This window comes from Pelobates fuscus, chromosome 6 (assembly GCF_036172605.1).
Source record: "Pelobates fuscus isolate aPelFus1 chromosome 6, aPelFus1.pri, whole genome shotgun sequence".
NCBI classification, from domain to species: Eukaryota; Metazoa; Chordata; class Amphibia; order Anura; family Pelobatidae; genus Pelobates; species Pelobates fuscus.
In genome coordinates, this window is record NC_086322.1 from 41,248,583 (window position 1) to 41,266,415 (window position 17,833).

Genomic DNA, 17,833 nt, shown 5'->3' on the forward strand with positions numbered 1-17,833 from the left:
TCTGGTTTTAATGAGTCTGGAACCTAACATTCCTAAATCACAATGGATATGGATTGACACCTGACATATGACATATTGACACCTTGACATATGGATTGACACCTGTCCTCAGAGACCCTGAAACACACTGACACAGAGCAGAATAGGGACTGTTCCTCCTACATAGGGTCACTTGGCAGATATGGATTGACACCTATCCTAAGGATCCCTGATACACACTGACACAGAGCAGAATAGAGACTGTTCCCCCTACATAGGGTCACTTGGCAGATATGGATTGACACCTGTCCTCAGAGACCATGATACACACTGACACAGAGCAGAATAGAGACTGTTCCCCCTACATAGGGTCACTTGGCAGATATGGATTGACACCTGTCCTCAGAGACCATGATACACACTGACACAGAGCAGAATAGAGACTGTTCCCCCTACATAGGGTCACTTGGCAGATATGGATTGACACCTATCCTAAGGATCCCTGATACACACTGACACAGAGCAGAATAGAGACTGTTCCCCCTACATAGGGTCACTTGGCAGATATGGATTGACACCTGTCCTCAGAGACCTAATTGTGTAATAATGGTAATACTATTACCTATTATATAATATTGGCAGGGGCAAGGAAATTCCCTCTAAATAGATGGGTATAGGCAGAGAGTATGGAGACCAGAGTGATAAAGTGTCAATAAGGTGATATAAAGTTAAATGTATCACAGACACACAGCCACCCTTTATCTTAGCTAGTTTCCAGAAATGCTGGATAGGTAGAAGGGCTATAAAGACTCAGAGAGGTCTAAGAAGAATCCTCTAAACTAGCCCTAATCTCCTTAAACACCTTCAAGGGTGTTCTAAGCTAAAGCTCAATCTAAACATTTAGATGACAGCCTGGTTTCCTATCACTGATGCTGGCTAGGAATAACAGTGTGCAAGACAAAGAGTGGGTCTAAGTGCCCATAGTGCAGTAAAGTGTCCCTAGTGAAGTGAAAAATAGAATAACGAGCTGGTGCCCAAGAGAATAACGAGCTGGCGCCCTATCAGGGGATGTGTATATGGCATCGATTTTAGGAACCGGGAGATGGAAAAAGTTGCTTGGTCGGTCCTCCTACTTCAAATTTGGGGCAATGCCCGTGCAATCTAATGTGCCACCAGATAGGAGTGGTGTGTTAAGTAGTACTTTTCCTATCAGTTTAATCCCTGTTATGTGCCTTTTTTTTGGTTTGGTTTTTGAAGGCACAGTGCAGCACCAGAGGGCCGAAAAATTAGGCATGTACACATGCTTGGAAAATTATGTATTGTTGCAGCCGCTGCTGTAGCAGCGGCCATAAAAATTCATGTCTGTTTCCCAGGCAGAAAGTGCCCTAAAACATTGCGGCTTGAACCCTAGTTGGTGGCGGATAAGTCACGCAAGTCAACCGGCATTCAGAGCTAAAATACAGCAGCGTGTGGACCATTTTTAGCCCAAGGCAGCTCATCTCATCAGGCCTTTTTTAGTCGAATGTATCGCCCAGTGTAAGTCCCTTCGGGATCCATCCCTCATTCATCTTAATAAAGGTGAGGTAATCTAGAAATTTTTGACCTAGGGGACTTCTCTTCTCAGTGACAATACCTCCTGCTGCACTGAAGGTCCTTTCTGACAGGACACTTGAAGCAGGACAGGCCAGAAGTTCTATCGCAAATTGGGATAGCTCAGGCCACAGGTCAAGCCTGCACACCCAGTAGTCAAGGGGTTCATCGCTCCTCAGAGTGTCGATATCTGCAGTTAAGGCGAGGTAGTCTGCTACCTGTCGGTCGAGTCGTTCTCTGAGGGTGGATCCCGAAGGGCTGTGGCGATGCGTAGGACTTAAAAAGCTCCGCATGTCCTCCATCAACAACACGTCTTTAAAGCGTCCTGTCCTTGTCGGCGTGGTCGTGGGAGGAGGAGGATGACTTTCACCTCTTCCCCTGTTAGATTCCCGTTGTGCTGTGACATCACCCTTATACGCTGTGTAAAGCATACTTTTTAATTTATTTTGCAAATGCTGCATCATTTCCGACTTGTTGTAATTCGGTAACATTTCCGCCACTTTCTGCTTATACCGGGGGTCTAGTGGCGTGGACAGCCAGTACAGGTCGTTCTCCTTCAGCCTTTTTATACGAGGGTCCCACAACAGGCACGACAGCATGAAAGACCCCATTTGCACAAGGTTGGATGCCGAGCTACTCATTTCCCGTTCCTCCTCCTCAGTGATGTCAATGAAGGTATGTTCTTCCCCCAAGCCATGTACAACACCACGGGTACCAGATAGGTGACAACGAGCACCCTGGGATGCCTGTTGTGGTTGGTCTTCCTCCTCCTCCTCAAAGCCACATTCCTCCTCTGACTCCTCTTCCAGCGTTGCCACAGGTCCAGCAAGCGATGCCGATAAGGCTGTTTCTGGTGGTGATGGTGACCACAACTCTTCCTCTTCACGCTCATCTACGGCCTGATCCAGCACTCTTCGCAGGGCATGCTCCAGGAAGAAAACAAATGGTATGATGTTGCTGATGGTGCCTTCGGTGAGACTGACTAGGTTTGTCACCTCCTCAAAAGGGCGCATGAGTCTACAGGCATTGCACATGAGCGTCCAGTAACGTGGCAAAAAAATTCCCAGCTCCCCAGAGGCTGTCCTAGCACCCCGGTCATACAAATATTCATTAACGGCTTTTTCTTGTTGGAGCAGGCGGTCGAACATTAGGAGTGTTGAATTCCAACGTGTCGGGCTGTCGCAAATCAAGCGTCTCACTGGCATGTTGTTTCGCCGCTGGATATCTGCAAAGTGCGCCATGGCCGTGTCGGAACGCCTGAAATGGCCACACACCTTCCTGGCCTGCTTCAGGACGTCTTGTAAGCCTGTGTACTTATGCACAAAGCGTTGTACGATCAGATTACACACATGTGCCATGCACGGCACATGTGTCAACTTGCCCAACTTCAATGCCGCCAACAAATTTTTTCCGTTGTCACAAACCACTTTGCCGATATCCAGTTGCTGCGGAGTTAGCCACTTTTCCACCTGTGCGTTCAGGGCGGACAGGAGTTCTTGTCCGGTGTGACGCTCTGCTTTCAAGCAAGTCAAACCCAAGATGGCGTGACACTGCCGTATCCGGGATGTGGAATAGTACCTGGGGAGCTGGGGGGGTGCCGTTGATGTGGAGCAAGATGCAGCAGCAGAAGAGGACTCAGTCGATGAGGTTATGGAAGAGGATGGAGTAGGAGGAGTAGAGGAGGTGGCAGCAGGCCTGCCTGCAAGTCATCGCGGTGTCACCAACTCCTTTGCAGAGCCACGCATTCCATGCTTGGCAGCCGTCAGCAGGTTTACCCAATGCGCAGTGTAGGTGATATACCTGCCTTGACCATGCTTTGCAGACCAGGTATCAGTGGTCAGATGGACCCTTGCCCCAACCCTGTGTGCCAGACATGCCATTACTTCCTTTTGCACAATCGAGTACAGGTTGGGGATTGCCTTTTGTGAAAATACATTTTGTCCGGGTACCTTCCACTGCGGTGTCCCAATAGCTACAAATTTTTTGAACGCCTCAGACTCCACCAGCTTGTATGGTAAAAGTTTGCGGGCTAATAGTTCGGACAAGCCAGCTGTCAGACGCTGGGCAAGGGGGTGACTTTCTGACATTGGCTTCTTACGCTCAAACATGTCCTTGACAGACACCTGACTGTGGGCCTGCCTCTACCTGTCATTTTTTTTTGGATTAGTGGTACTATGCGTGCAAGCTACTGTGAGACCAGATATGTGCAGTGGCAGAGGTTGGCAGAGTACACGCTGTAGGCCTGACACACCCGCTTGAAGACAACTAACTTCTATTCAATCTATAACAGTGAAAAACGTTTTTTTGGTTTTAAATGCATGCTATTGTGACACTGAGTGGCAATGTGCACTGGCAGAGGTTGGCAGAGTACACGCTGTTGGCCTGACACACCCTCTTGAAGACAAGTAACTGCTATTTAATCTATAACAGTGAAAAAAGTTTTTTGTTTTTAAATGCACGCTATTGTGACACCAGATATGAGTGGCAATGTGGACTGGCAGAGGTTGGCAGAGTACACGCTGAAGGTCTGACACCCGCTTTAAGGACACCGACTGCTATTAGCTTACAGTGAAAAACTTTTTTTTCTTTTTAAAGGCACGCTATAGTCACACCAGATATGAGTGGCAAAGTGCACTTGCAGAGGTTGGCAGAGTACACGCTGAAGGCCTAACACCCAGACGCTTGCAGACAACTAACTGCTATTCAATCTATTACAGTGAAAAACAAATTTTGTTTTTAAATGCAAGCTTAAGCTATTGTGACACCAGATATGAGTGGTGGCACTGGGCAAGTGGGCACAGTATCCACTGTGAGCCTGACACAGAAGCTGGCAGACAACTAACTGCTCTTCAATCTATTACAGTGAAAACATTTTTTTTGTTTTTAAATGTCAAGCTTAAGCTATTGTGACACCAGATATGAGTGGTTGCACTGGGCAAGTGGGCCCAGTATCCACTGTGAGCCTGACACAGAAGCTGGCAGGCAGGCAACTGCAATTACATTACACAGAAAAAAAAAAAGCAGACTGATGTTCTAGCCATAAAAAGGGCTTTTGGGGGTGCTGTTCTTACAGCAGAGATCAGATGAGTCCTTCAGGACTGTAGTGGACACTGAATACCCTAGCCTAGCTATCAATTTCCCTATCAAATGAGCAGCAGCTACACTTTCCCTCCTCTATCTAAGAATGCAGCTTCAGAATGAATCTAAAATGGATGCTGTACAGGAGGTGGGAGGGTCTGGAAGGGAGGGTCTGCTGCTAATTTGCTGGAATGTGTCTGCTGACCGTGAGGCACAGGGTCAAAGTTTGCTCAATGATGACGAATAGGGGGCGGATCGAACCGCGTATGTGTTCGCCCGCTGTGGCGAATGCGAACACGATATGTTTGCCGGGAACTATTTGGCGGCAAACAGTGCGGTACATCACTACTGAACATATTTTACTCTCATACTCAACCAATAACCTCATTACCTCATTTAAATGATCTTTTGGTGAGATATGGAGAAATCTCTTTTTATAAAAATAATATGTCTAAAACTCAGGCATTACATATAGGAATCTCCCGTGAGGACAAGTTGACTTAGGAGCGCTCTTACTCAAATGATTGGTGCAAAAAATCTCTCATATTTAGGTATAAACTTACAAAAGCCACAAGAAAACCATTAGTGACTAATATATAATTTACTGTTAAGAGGGATAAATGGGAAGGGTTGGAGGTATCATGGCTGGGACGGGTGAACTCAATAAAGATGATGGTGCTTCCACACATATTATATCTATTTCGTACACTGCCCATAGCTTTGCTGAACTCTTTAGTAAAGAAATTTCAATCTATAGTTTATGCACAAAAACGCCAAGGATTCAATACCGCCTTAAAGGAGGACTGGGCATCCCCGATATTCGCACATACTACAGGGCATCTGTATTGTCACTGGGCATGTGCATTATGTCAGGGGATACACAACCTATATGGCTTACATTCGGAAATGCGTGTCTACGATCGTAAAGGTTAGAACAGTTACTATGGGCATCGATACCGCCCTTCTCTGTCCCAAGCTGCAAACTATCCACATCATGTTTTCTGTTAAAAAGCTGGACCCCAGCGCTCCTTGACCCCAAAAGATTAATGGGTGTGGCCCCACTTTTAACTTTAACATCTTTGTCATGTGATCTACATCTAGAGGCTTAGCACCAGGGAGGTGTTACCTCAGTTAATGATTTATGTACAGATACTGGGATTAAACAACTACAGGAAGAATTTCACCTCTTGACTAGGGAACTGTTCACGTACCTGCATATTAAAAATATCCTGTTGTCTAAACATCTACTCTACGTAGACACCCACAAGCTCTCTTTATTTGGCAGACAATGTCTTAAGCTCCCAAAAAACACCAAACCATTGTCTCTCTGTTATACGGCATTAACAGAAGAACACACTAGGGTCAAATGACCATACATGTAGTGATGGGAGGAAGATCTGGGGAAATCATTCCACCTCAACAGCTGACATTCATACTTGGGGGGTTAATTCCAGATGCTGGAGGTGTCAACAGGATCTCTGTTACACATATTTTGGGATTGCATCCCTTTGCATGCTCTGTGGCTACAAATTAGAAATATGATCAAAATGATAAGGTGCCATTAGAACCGAAATGCCTTCTGCTACACCTAATACCCAATCTGGCAGAGGAACCACATAGAGTGGTCATTATTAATTTCCTCACGGCTACCATGTCTAAAATGTCATCATATTGGAAGAGTACAACCTTGCCATCCGTAAAAGATATTTTACACGAAGTAGAGAATGAACTAATGGCGCACAAAGTACTAAGGACACTGAGTCCACATACCCAAATGTGGACCAGCTGGACCGATGCTAGAATGGCCAATATCACTTGCACATAATGACAGGTAATCTGATAACACCTTCTGCCTTAGTAGGTGATTGGAATCCCTCAATGACAGCTAGATATACAATGTGTCTGACGCTAATGCGAAGATCACAAACCATGCAGAGTATATAGTATGTTAGATTAGTTGAGAACCCAAGTTTATTTCTTATGTACTGTTTCTTTCATGTTACATATGGTTTAAAATAAAATGGCTTCTCTATATCATGGGATGGGGCACATGCATACGCCAGTTGACGATGCATCCAAGAAGCGACCTAAGTGGAATGCAATCTAAGTGGTATATCAACCCCGTTACACTTCTACTAACATAAGTGCCTGAAGTGAAGGGATGCACCAGTTCATTGTGCTCCATACTCATGGCGTATGACTACTTCGTTCTACAGCATCCTCATTTTATATTTTATTGTAAGAATAATGTACTAGAAGTCTTTATGCTCACTTGACGCAATGTATTGTTTCTTAATATGTATGAAAACCTCAATAAAAACAATATATTTCCACAAAGAAAAAGTTAAGCTTTTAACATATAACCTTTTAGATATAATCCAGAAAAGTACTAGGGCACTTTACATATTCATTTGAAAGTGCTATAAATGAAAGTGCATATAATGTTTTGCACAGCAGCAACCACTTGCAGTTCCTAAATAATACAGGTGCCTATTTTAATCCTTATATTTAATGTATGAACATTTTTCAAACATGTTTGATCAAAATCTGTGAAAAAATAACACCTGTTAGTGCAGAGTGTATAATTGAATTGCTCTTTAAAAACTTCTCAAAGGAAATACACTCATGGATCCCAGAGCCACTTCAACCCCCCAGTTCTGGTATATCAATTTAACATCTCTAAGGGAACTATTCACCGTCGAACATAGCTTGTTCACGGTCGCCGCAGCGGGCGAACATATGTGGTGTTTGGTCCACCCCCCTATTCGCCATCATTGAGTAAACTTTGACCCTGTACCTCACAGTCAGAAGACACATTCCAGCCAATCAGCAGCAGACCCTCCCTCCCAGACCCTCCCACCTCCATGACGAATAGGGGGCGGACCGAACATCGCATATGTTCACCCGCCGCGGCAACCGCGAACAAGCTATGTTCGCCGGCGAACAGTTCCTGGCGAACTGTTCAGGACATCTCTACTAAGGGATGTATCACTCCATTTCTACTTCATAGGTTGATCTTTATCTATAAACCAATATATAGAGAGAACGGAAGGAGGCTCCAATAGTGTTATACCATTTGTGGATATTATTAAAAAAAAAAACTAAAAAAACCCTTACATTTAAGTTGTAAGTACACAGCTCCAAACAAGTCCAAAACACAACCTAATTTCCATCAAAATTCAATTCCTCCTGTCCGTACGTTTGCCTGAGGAGTTCCGTGACACTTGCAGGAAGCGGACTCAGAACTCCAGAACTAACGTTTTAGATATACTGATAAAAAATATAAATGCTGAAGTTATTTTTATATTTTTATTAAATATAATTTATTTAAATATTGAAATTGTATTTCCTTTGGAATTATGACACTTTTTCATTGCAAAAAATATTACTCACTCGCGGTACCATTTTCTATATTTATCTTCTATGTTTCAACAATATTATGCAAAGTACATTTCCCGTTTTGATAAGGCAGTGCTTCAGCCATCAAAAAAATCTGGTGGAAAACATCTTACTCTGTCTATATATCCCCAGGTTAATATATTTTGTTTTGTTATATCTGCATCCCTATGAATATGCATTAGTTTAAATGTCCAATTATGGTTTAATTATGCAACCATTATAATTGAGAAATGCTAATAACAGCATAGATGAAAAATGTGAAGCACTGTGAAATGAATATATAATATATGATGCAGCTTATTAAGTACCTTGCTGAAATATTGTTCTCGCAGTTTTTTAATGTAACTGTTTAAGATCATCACTTTTTTAGTTTAGATGTTAACCCTTTCATAATAATAGCTTTTGTGCAAAGTAAAGACATTGTTTTGCATTTTTGCTATATGTGTACAAACTGCAATATATATATAATATATATATATATATATATATAGATAGATATATATAGATATCTATAGATATATATGTAAATATATCTCTATCTATCTCTCTATCTATCCGATTTGTATGACACTGACATGTATATGATGTATTTTTGACACAACTCAAACCACTCAACAATTCCACTCTTTTTTACATGTCATCTTTAATTGGCAAAATTATCTTCTCTTTGTTCTGCGAGTGACCTTCACATGCCTTCTGTTCATTCACATGTTACTAATTCTTATCTGCAAAATCACTCCTATAGAATGATCTACTTCTTACTTTAGACTTACTACTAGCCTGTAGGTATTTAAGAAGCCACACATCTTTAGTAGACATGTGCAATTTGTTTCGGTCCGAATATGAATTCGGACGAATTTCAGGCAATTTGGACATTCGGGTACTTACCAATGTCCAAATTGCCGAAGTCCCGAATTGCCGAGGTCCCGAAGTTCCGAAATTACTGATTTTCCGAAGTGTCGAAGTTCCGAAGTTCCGAAGCACAGTATTGCCTAAGTACTAATATACTTACCCAGTGAAAGAAGAAGAATGTTACATTGTAAACAATTTTAAATAAAAAGTATACAAACATAGTCAGGATTCAGCTGTAAGCATTTGCAACACAACAATCAAGTAACATACATTCATATAAAATGTAAGTTACTTAGCCAGTCAATGTAATGACAGGAATGAATAAATAGATAACTCCCGAATTCCCACGGTATTAGGGAGCTATCTACTAAAAGGCTGAAAGACCTAAATTGGTCTTTCAGCCAAATTTACTAATACTAAGTATAGCGGTATACCGAGTAGGGGCATGTCTATTAAACAGTGAGCAGCCTGTGGCTGCTCACTGTAAAAAAATAAATAAAAATAAGGTCCCCCTTATTAATAAGAAGGTCCCCCCCTATTGCCCCCCGTCCCCCCCCCCGAGGGGCGGGTGGGGGCCCTAATGTAAAATAAAGGAGGGGGGACCTATTGCCCCCACGGCCCCCACCCCTGAGCGGCGATTGGGGGTACTAATGTAAAATAATTGGGAGGGGACCTATTGTCCTCCCCCCAGGCCCACACCCCTGAGCGGTGGGTGGGGGCCCTAAATCAGAATAGGGGGGGGACCTAATGTCTTCCTCCCTGGCCCCCACCCCTGAGCGGTGGGTGGTGGCCCTAAATACTATTAAGGGGGGGCCTAATGTCCTCCCCCCTGGCTCCCACCCCTAAGCGGTGGGTGGGGGCCCTAAATTGGAATAAGGGGAGGACCTAATGTCCTCCCCCTGGGCCCCACCCCTGAGCGGCGGGTGGGGGCCCTAAATACCAATAGGGTGTGGACCTATTGTTCTCCCCCCCCGCCCCCACCCCTAAGTGGCGGGTGGGTGCCCTAAAAAAAGTTAACCCCCCTCCCAGGTGACTAGGAGTCCCCAAACTCCTAGTCACCACCTCCCCCCCCAAAAAAAATTCACCCCTACCTACCCCCCTCACCCTAAAAATAATGAGGGGGTACCTTTAACTAAGTACATGTAAAAAAAAAACCTTAACATTCAATGTTTTCTTTATTCTAAAATCTTCTTTTTTCAGCCTCAAAAAAGGCCAAATAAAAAACCATAATAACCGACGCAATTATAAAATGTTTTTTTTTTTTTTAAACGAGCGCAAAAAAAAAATCCATCTTCACGCGGCGAGCGCTCCGCGCAGACTGAGCTCTGCAGGGTGGGGGAAGGCTTATAAAGCCTTGCCCCGCCCTGCAATTAGGCTCAGAGCACTCTGATTGGTGGGTTCAAGCCATGCAATCAGAGTGCTCTGACAGGTAAATGAAGAGACTGACAGGTAAATCTCTACATTTACCTATCACAGCACTCTGATTGGATGGTTTGAAATCCACCAATCAGAGTGCTCTGTGTCATTTTACACAGCGTGGGAAAGTTCTTTGGAATTTTCCCACGCTGTGTAATTTGACTCATAACCCTCTGGTGGATTAAGTAACCAATCAGAGAGTTATGAGTAAAATTCCAAAGAACTTTCCCACGCTGTGTAAAATGACACAGAGCACTCTGATTGGTGGATTCTTTAAACAGTGGTATAGCGAATAGGGGCAAAATTTACTAATACTTAATTGGATGATATTTGTGGAATCTGCCAGATCAACTGGAGGGTTGAATCGCAGGTTGGACAAAGGTTTTACTAGGGGAAGCTGGAGGATTGAGTTGCAGGTTGGACAAAGGTTTTACTAGGGGAAGCATAATTTGAAGGTCACACAGGTCAGTCCCGTTCTGCTTGTACTCCAGACATCACTTACTTCTAAATTATCTGAGCTCATCAACCATTTTTTACAAAAATATGCTCAGTCAACCCAGTCGTATCTTAAAAATATGAAACATTTGTTACAATAATTAGACTCTATAGAGTGGAGGCAAGAGTATCTGTAGGCTACTTTCGATGTAAGCTCACTGTTTACAGTTATTGATCACCAACAAGGACTTTCAGCAGTTAAAAGCAATTTAGATCGGGATGAATACTTAGATGCCAATTTCAAATCCCATATTTATTCAACCTATTAAACTTATTCTTAACCACATTTTTTTCCGTTTTAATGGGGATTTTTTTCTTACAAATAAAGGGCAATGCCATGGGAACCAAAATTCACTCCAAGTTATGAGAATATTTTTATGGATTATTGGGAGAGAACATTAATTTGAAACAATAATCATTGTGGGGTGAACTTGGTTCTCTGTCGGCCCTGTATAAAGTACATTTTAGTTATTTAGAAGGGAACTAATTTTAAGACTTTTATTGATTATATTAATTACATAAGATTAATTTTTTAGACTTTACCATTTATATTGATAATTTAAATATTAAAACCATTACATATTTTAAGCCAACCAACACCAATAGTTGTATTGAGGTTACTAGTGGACATAATCCTAGATGGTTGTCTATTGTACCCAAGAGTCAATTCATCCAACTGAGGCGTAATTGCACTGATAGAACCAGATTTTTAGAACAGGCATCCTATTTGACTAACAAATTTGTAGAAAAAGGTTACTCGGCTAATGAATTAAGTATAATAGAAAGAGGAGAACTTCTTCTTAATAAGGATACAAAATCATGAAATGAACAAAATAAGAAAGTCAAGTTCTCATTTAACACTAGATATAATTACAGAGCCTTCCAAATGAATCTCATTGTTAAAAAATACTGGCCAATATCACAGGAGGATAATTTGTTAGGTTCAGTACTACCCCAAAACCCAAGTGTAATTTTTAGAAAAGGAAAAAGTTAAAGAAAGACCTAGCACCAAGCACTTTCCGAAATAAAAATCAGAGGGGCTCCTTAATTTCTCATAACAGAGAGGGTTTTTATGTTTGTGGTCACTGTAAGGCTTGTAAATTTTTACCCAGAGTGACTCACTCCTTTCAAAGCACGTCCACACAAGAGACCTTTTAAAATCGAGGGCCTTGTCTCCTGTTCCTCCACATATGTTGTGTACCTGCTTACATGTGGGTGTGGTACACAGTATGTGTGAAGAATGAGGAGACCGGCAAAGGTCAGATTTATAGAACACCAGAATAATATTAGAAAATGCATTACATCCCATTCAGTTCCCATGCATTGTAAGTGTTCTCCAACTTTTAACCCCAGCACTTTAATTTTTATTATTATTGAACAAGTAAAATTGGACAAAAGAGGGGGGTTCTAGTTATGACATTTAGAAGAATAGAGGGATACTGGATTCATAATCAACAGATGTTGCAACCTAAGGGATTGAAAGTTGATTTCCATTTAATATGTTTTTTATTGTATTTATATTTTAAATGTTTATTTTATAATTTGCTATACCAGTATTCCCTCTCTCATTTTCTTGTACGTTTCATATGTGTTTTACTATTATTGATTATTCTATTGTGATACATTGCTACATTTTGTACTTTTTTGTTTTTACTCTTTTTAAGATATAACATATTTTAATGCACTCTATATTACGTATATTGTATATACATTATTTGATTCCATATACAGGTTTTTTATTTTTTAATTATTCACTCTCCTCTTTTAATTGCATACTTGTCATCTCTCTTTTTTATACTGTATTATATCCTGGACTTTTTCAGAGAACTGGTTAAAGCTTTTTGAACTCCAGAATGAAGTGAACATGATTTGGAACGCATATGCATTCCAACCCAAACATGTTACTATTCCGGAAGAGCTGGGGATCGTCGGTGGAGCGTCTGTGCATTCAATGGGTGCGTCTGGTTCCATGATGATGCATGGACGTGAGGAGAACACGTAGACACTGGTGGAATGCACGTGAGTTCTACAAAGCATTCTAAATGGAAGGACCCCCCACTTTGGCGCGGAATATATGGAAAAAGAAGATTAGAAACAGGCACAGCTGTTTGTAAAGAACCCGGATTGGCTGGCGGCAGTCCGGAGGCAGACTTCAATACAGTTAAAAGAATGTTTTCATGTAGGATTTTGTACTCACTTGTTTTTTGGACATGTTGATTTTTAATAACCCTGAGGAAGCCTCAAATGAGACAAACATGTTGGGTTTGTCATATGTATTTTATTGATTGTTTTTATTACATATTGATGCCATTTTTTTGCATTTTCCATCTGATGTTTGGGAAGATCATGTTTAACTAGCACCTGCACGTTACCATTGATCCAGTGACTTCAGAGATTCTGCTGATGGTATTTTTATTATCATTTATCTTGTAAGTGCGTACAATAAAGCAACTTGCTCAGTATGTGACAGTGTTGCAATATATTTCTCCACTGTTTTCTCTTACATGCACTTTCTGGGAATTAACATCACTGTAAATATCATCAGTTTGAGATGAGCCTGTATTTGTGAGTTAAACCTTGAAATTTCACTCATTAAGTGTATTTTACATATTACCCTATTTGGACTTTGATTTGGTGGATATACCTTTTTTATATATTCTGCACTACAGACAAAACTCAGAGGATGAGGGGCTACAAATCCAAGAGGAGGAAAGATGCAGTGGTGCAGCAGAAAGGCCTGACTTAAACACCTGATATTTTAGCAACATAACATGGAGTAGTTGTCTGCTCTGCTAGGTTCTGCAGATAACAAGTAAGCCTTGGTATGTTTAGCCAGAAATCCCTAATATCCCTGGGCCACTCTGAGAAGTGTGAACCAGCCGAAAACTAACCACTGGGGGTTGAGTACTGCCCACAAATACTGAGTATTCCTTCTGGAAAGGACATTGTGAGCTCTCCTGATATTTTAATCTCAGATCCCTCTAAGTTCCCCCTTCAAAGGCAGCATGAACATATTCGGTAAATGCAGCAGCCATTGGGAGTGATTCCTGAGATCCTAGAATAATAGGACTGGGTCCATGTGATAATCCAAAGGATATTCCAGCTCCTACGGATGGAGGAGAGAAGACAACACAATCATTGAGTGAATAAGACAGTAAGTTTGTGGTCAACAGGGACTGATTCATAGGAATATTCAGGTTACTGCTCCTAGGAAGATAAGGTGCTGTGACTGAGGGCTGAGCGAGAGAACAAAAAGGGGCATGAAGGCTTGAAGAGTCCCATGCATCAGGTTTAGGAGATGAGGATTCCATGTTTCCCAGCTTTGGTATAACTGGAGGACTAGGGGCTGTTATTTTTTCATTCCATGGCTGCTCTGCTTTCAGAGGTTTGTGTTTCAGATGTCATAACAGTAGTGAGATCTGCTGGAGAATCTGAGCAAGAAGTGGGACCTAGAAGAGAATCACCAGGTGAAGAGTCATCCTGAGGAGTTTAGAATCTGGTAACAGTCCAGGGGAGGAGGAAGAAAATGGAGATGGGCTGGAGGTGAAATTGTATGCAGGACACCCTGTGAACCGGTCTGGCTCAAAAGCAGATTCCAGTAGAGCCTGCGACGGGAGGAATCGGCTCACTAAACCTGCATCACAACTGCTGGGAATTAAGTGTTGGAGTAATTTACAGCAGTTTTATCTGTTTGAGCAAGTCTTTGGGAGTCTTCATTAGTATCTGCTACACCCACTGTTGTCTGTGTAGTTTGTTGCCGAAAAGACACCCCAGCTGTTGGTGGTTGTTTCAGACATTCCACTGTGTCTCGTAGCCTCTGCATCTCAGCTTCCTGGTCCCCTTCACAGTCTCCAATCTGAGGGGGCTTGATCGTGATTTGCAGAGGCTCATCATCATCGTCAAAATCAGAGTCACTTGAGGATCAGCAGTGAACAGCCAAGATGGTTGCATTTTCTTCTGGGCAGATTGTAAAACCCTCATCATATACATCAGGAATCTCCACACATTCTGGCTCAGAGGATTCCACAGGGTGAGTGTCTTTCTCTTTCTGGCTCAAACCTTGAATACAAAAAGGTTTTGACCATGTATGCTTTACACCTTCTATAGACGTGAGGAGGCGAAAACCTTCAAACTCCACAGCCTCTGGATGGTCTATTCCAGTACCATTGGTTTCTGCAAACCTTTTGATCAGTTTTTCTATAGCTACATTTTCCATATGGTGTTTAAATTCTTGAACCTGACCAATTTGCACATGAGTGCCTTTCACCGAGTGAGAGTATGCTGTAACAAGTCGCTTCATATGTCTGAGATGAGTAGCCCCTGTGTCCTGGAATACCTGCGCAGACTGCAACATCTCTTCAAACTCCTTGCGTACAGCATTGTATTTTTCCACAGAGCAACGCAGTGACTCTGCGGCTTTCCTGGTCTTTAGCTCTTCCTTGCCCAATACTTTCTGGGGTGATCCTTCCTTCCTGATCTGCTCCCACTCAGAAAATCTACTGCAACAATTGTCTCTGGATCTGCAAAAGCTGGGAACTGCACTGCAGAGCCAGACATCCCCTCTTCGCACTTTCTATGCACTTTGACCTGCTCTTCTCCATATCTGTTTATCTCCTTGATAACAAAAACAAAAACAAAAAACTTACCATTTGATGTTTTCTTTCTTCTAAAATCTTATTTTTTCAGCCCCAAAAAGGCCAAATAAAAAGCCATGATAACCGACTCAATTAAAAAAAAAAAAAAGAAAAAAGCCCTGAAATTAGGCTCAGAGCACTCTGATTGGTGGGTTTAAGCCATCCAATCAGAGTGCTCTGACAGGTAAATGAAGAGACTCACAGGTAAGTCTCTACATTTACCTGTCACATCACTCTGATTGGTTGGTTTGAAATCCACCAATCAGAGTGCTCTGTGTCATTTTACACAGCGTGTTATGAGTCAAATTACACAGCGTGGGAAAATTCCAATACTGATTCACAAATGCTATCCATCCCTTCCCTCTCCTGTCCCTCAATGGACATCTCCACATATAACACTACATTTACCTCTGCCTTGAATGCTGCAGCCCTGGACTAATACGACTACAAACTGTACCTCCAGTAGTGGTTGGCAGAACACTATTTGAAACTAGGATTTTCTCTAGAGGTCAGAAGGAGAGGTGGGGCTGTGCACTGCCAAGACCTAATAACACAGGGAGTTTGGACAACTTAGATTCAAGATCTTCATTTGAATCTCATGGAATTGAGGGCTGTTTTCAAGGCCTTGGTAAGTGTGGCTTCAATAATGAAGGGACTTTGGGTTCTGATTAAGACCAACAACTGCACTTTAGCTTCATATAAAAATGACCAGGGAGAAGCCAGGAGTAGCAATCTTATAAAAGAGCTAAGACTGATAATGTTTTGGGCTCAACTACATCTTCAAGGTCTGAAGGCAGTTTACCTTCCAGGGAAAGAGAATGCATTGTCAGAGTTCCTCAGCAGGTAGTTTCTGAATCCTGGAGATTAGCCCCCAAAGGTGGAATTTTCTTCAAATAGTCAGAAAATGTAGGATGCCTCAAATAGATGTAATGGTTTCTTCCAACAATGAACAGGTTCCAAGATTTTTCTCTTGTAAGTTTAATCTCCAAGCAGAAGCCGAGGATGCCATGAAACAAGTCTGGAATTTAAACTTTGGTTATGTATTTCCTCCAATCCCTCTAATTCATTGAACTCTGAGGAAAATGTGGAACACAAATTAAGAACATGCCCATCTTAGTTATGATTAGATAATTTATGCATCAGAGTCTGACCATGTGATGCATTTTTGGGCATGTTAGAAACTCATCAGTCCATACATACATACATACATACATACTACATGATTACTACTATTACATACTACATAAATGAATATAATTTTAAAAAAAATAGTAGGTACCCTCTCACATAGAATATTTTGAGACTTACTGTAAAGCAATTTAGTAGTACTCAGCTGTAATAAAATAGTATACACTGTGCATGTTTTTTGCTTTATTTGTGTATATACTCGCTAGGTGTTGATTGAGGGAATAAGAGTATTTGAACTTTCAATAAATTGTGTTGATTACTCAGTCTGATATTACAGACATTTAGCATTTGCGCTCTCCAACCTTATGGCAATATATTTACATAAATAAAATAAGATTCATTACCACTGTTTGATACCGTATATACTCGAGTATAAGCCGACCTGAATATAAGCCGAGGCCCCTAATTTTACCCCAAAAAACTGGGAAAACTTATTGACTCGAGTATAAGACTAGGGTGAGAAATGCAGCAGCTACTGGTAAATTTCTAAATAAAATTAGATCCTAAAAAAAATATATTAATTGAATATTTATTTACAGTGTGTGTATAATGAATGCAGTGTGTGTATAATGAATGCAGTGTGTGTGTATGAATGCAGTGTGTGTATATGATTGCAGCGTGTGTATGAGTGCAGCGTGTGTATGAGTGCAGCGTGTGTATGTGTGCAGCGTGTGTGTGTGTGTGTGTGTGTGTATGTGTGCAGTGTGTGTGTATAAGTGCAGTGTGTGTGTGTATGAATGCAGTGTGTGTGTGTATGAGTGCAGTGTGTGTATGATTGCAGTGTATGTGTGCAGTGTGTGTGTATGTGTGCAGTGTGCGTGTATGGGTGCAGTGTGTGTGTGTATGAGTGCAGTGTGTGTATGAGTGCAGTGTATGTGTGCAGTGGGTGTGTATGTGTGCAGTGTGTGTGTATGAGTGCAGTGTGTGTGTGTATGAATGCAGTGTGTGTATGAATGCAGTGTGTGTGTATGAGTGCAGTGTGTGTGTGTATGAGTGCAGTGTGTGTGTAGGAGTGCAGTGTGTGTGTATGTGTATGAGTGCAGTGTGTGTGTATGTGTATGTGTGCAGTGTGTGTGTGTATGAGTGCAGTGTGTGTATGCGTGCAGTGTGTGTGTGTGTGTGTGTGTGTGTTGCAGTGGTGGGGGGGTTGGCAATTTTATTATTTTGTTTATTATTATTTGTTATTATTTTATATTATTATT

General features: G+C 41.7%; 1 pseudogene; it reads right to left on the reverse strand.

Annotated features, from left to right (window-relative positions):
• Nucleotides 1–10,661: 10,661 nt before the first annotated feature.
• Nucleotides 10,662–16,919, reverse strand: LOC134615219 (F-BAR domain only protein 1-like; annotated as a pseudogene).
• Between the last annotated feature and the right edge of the window lie 914 nt (nucleotides 16,920–17,833).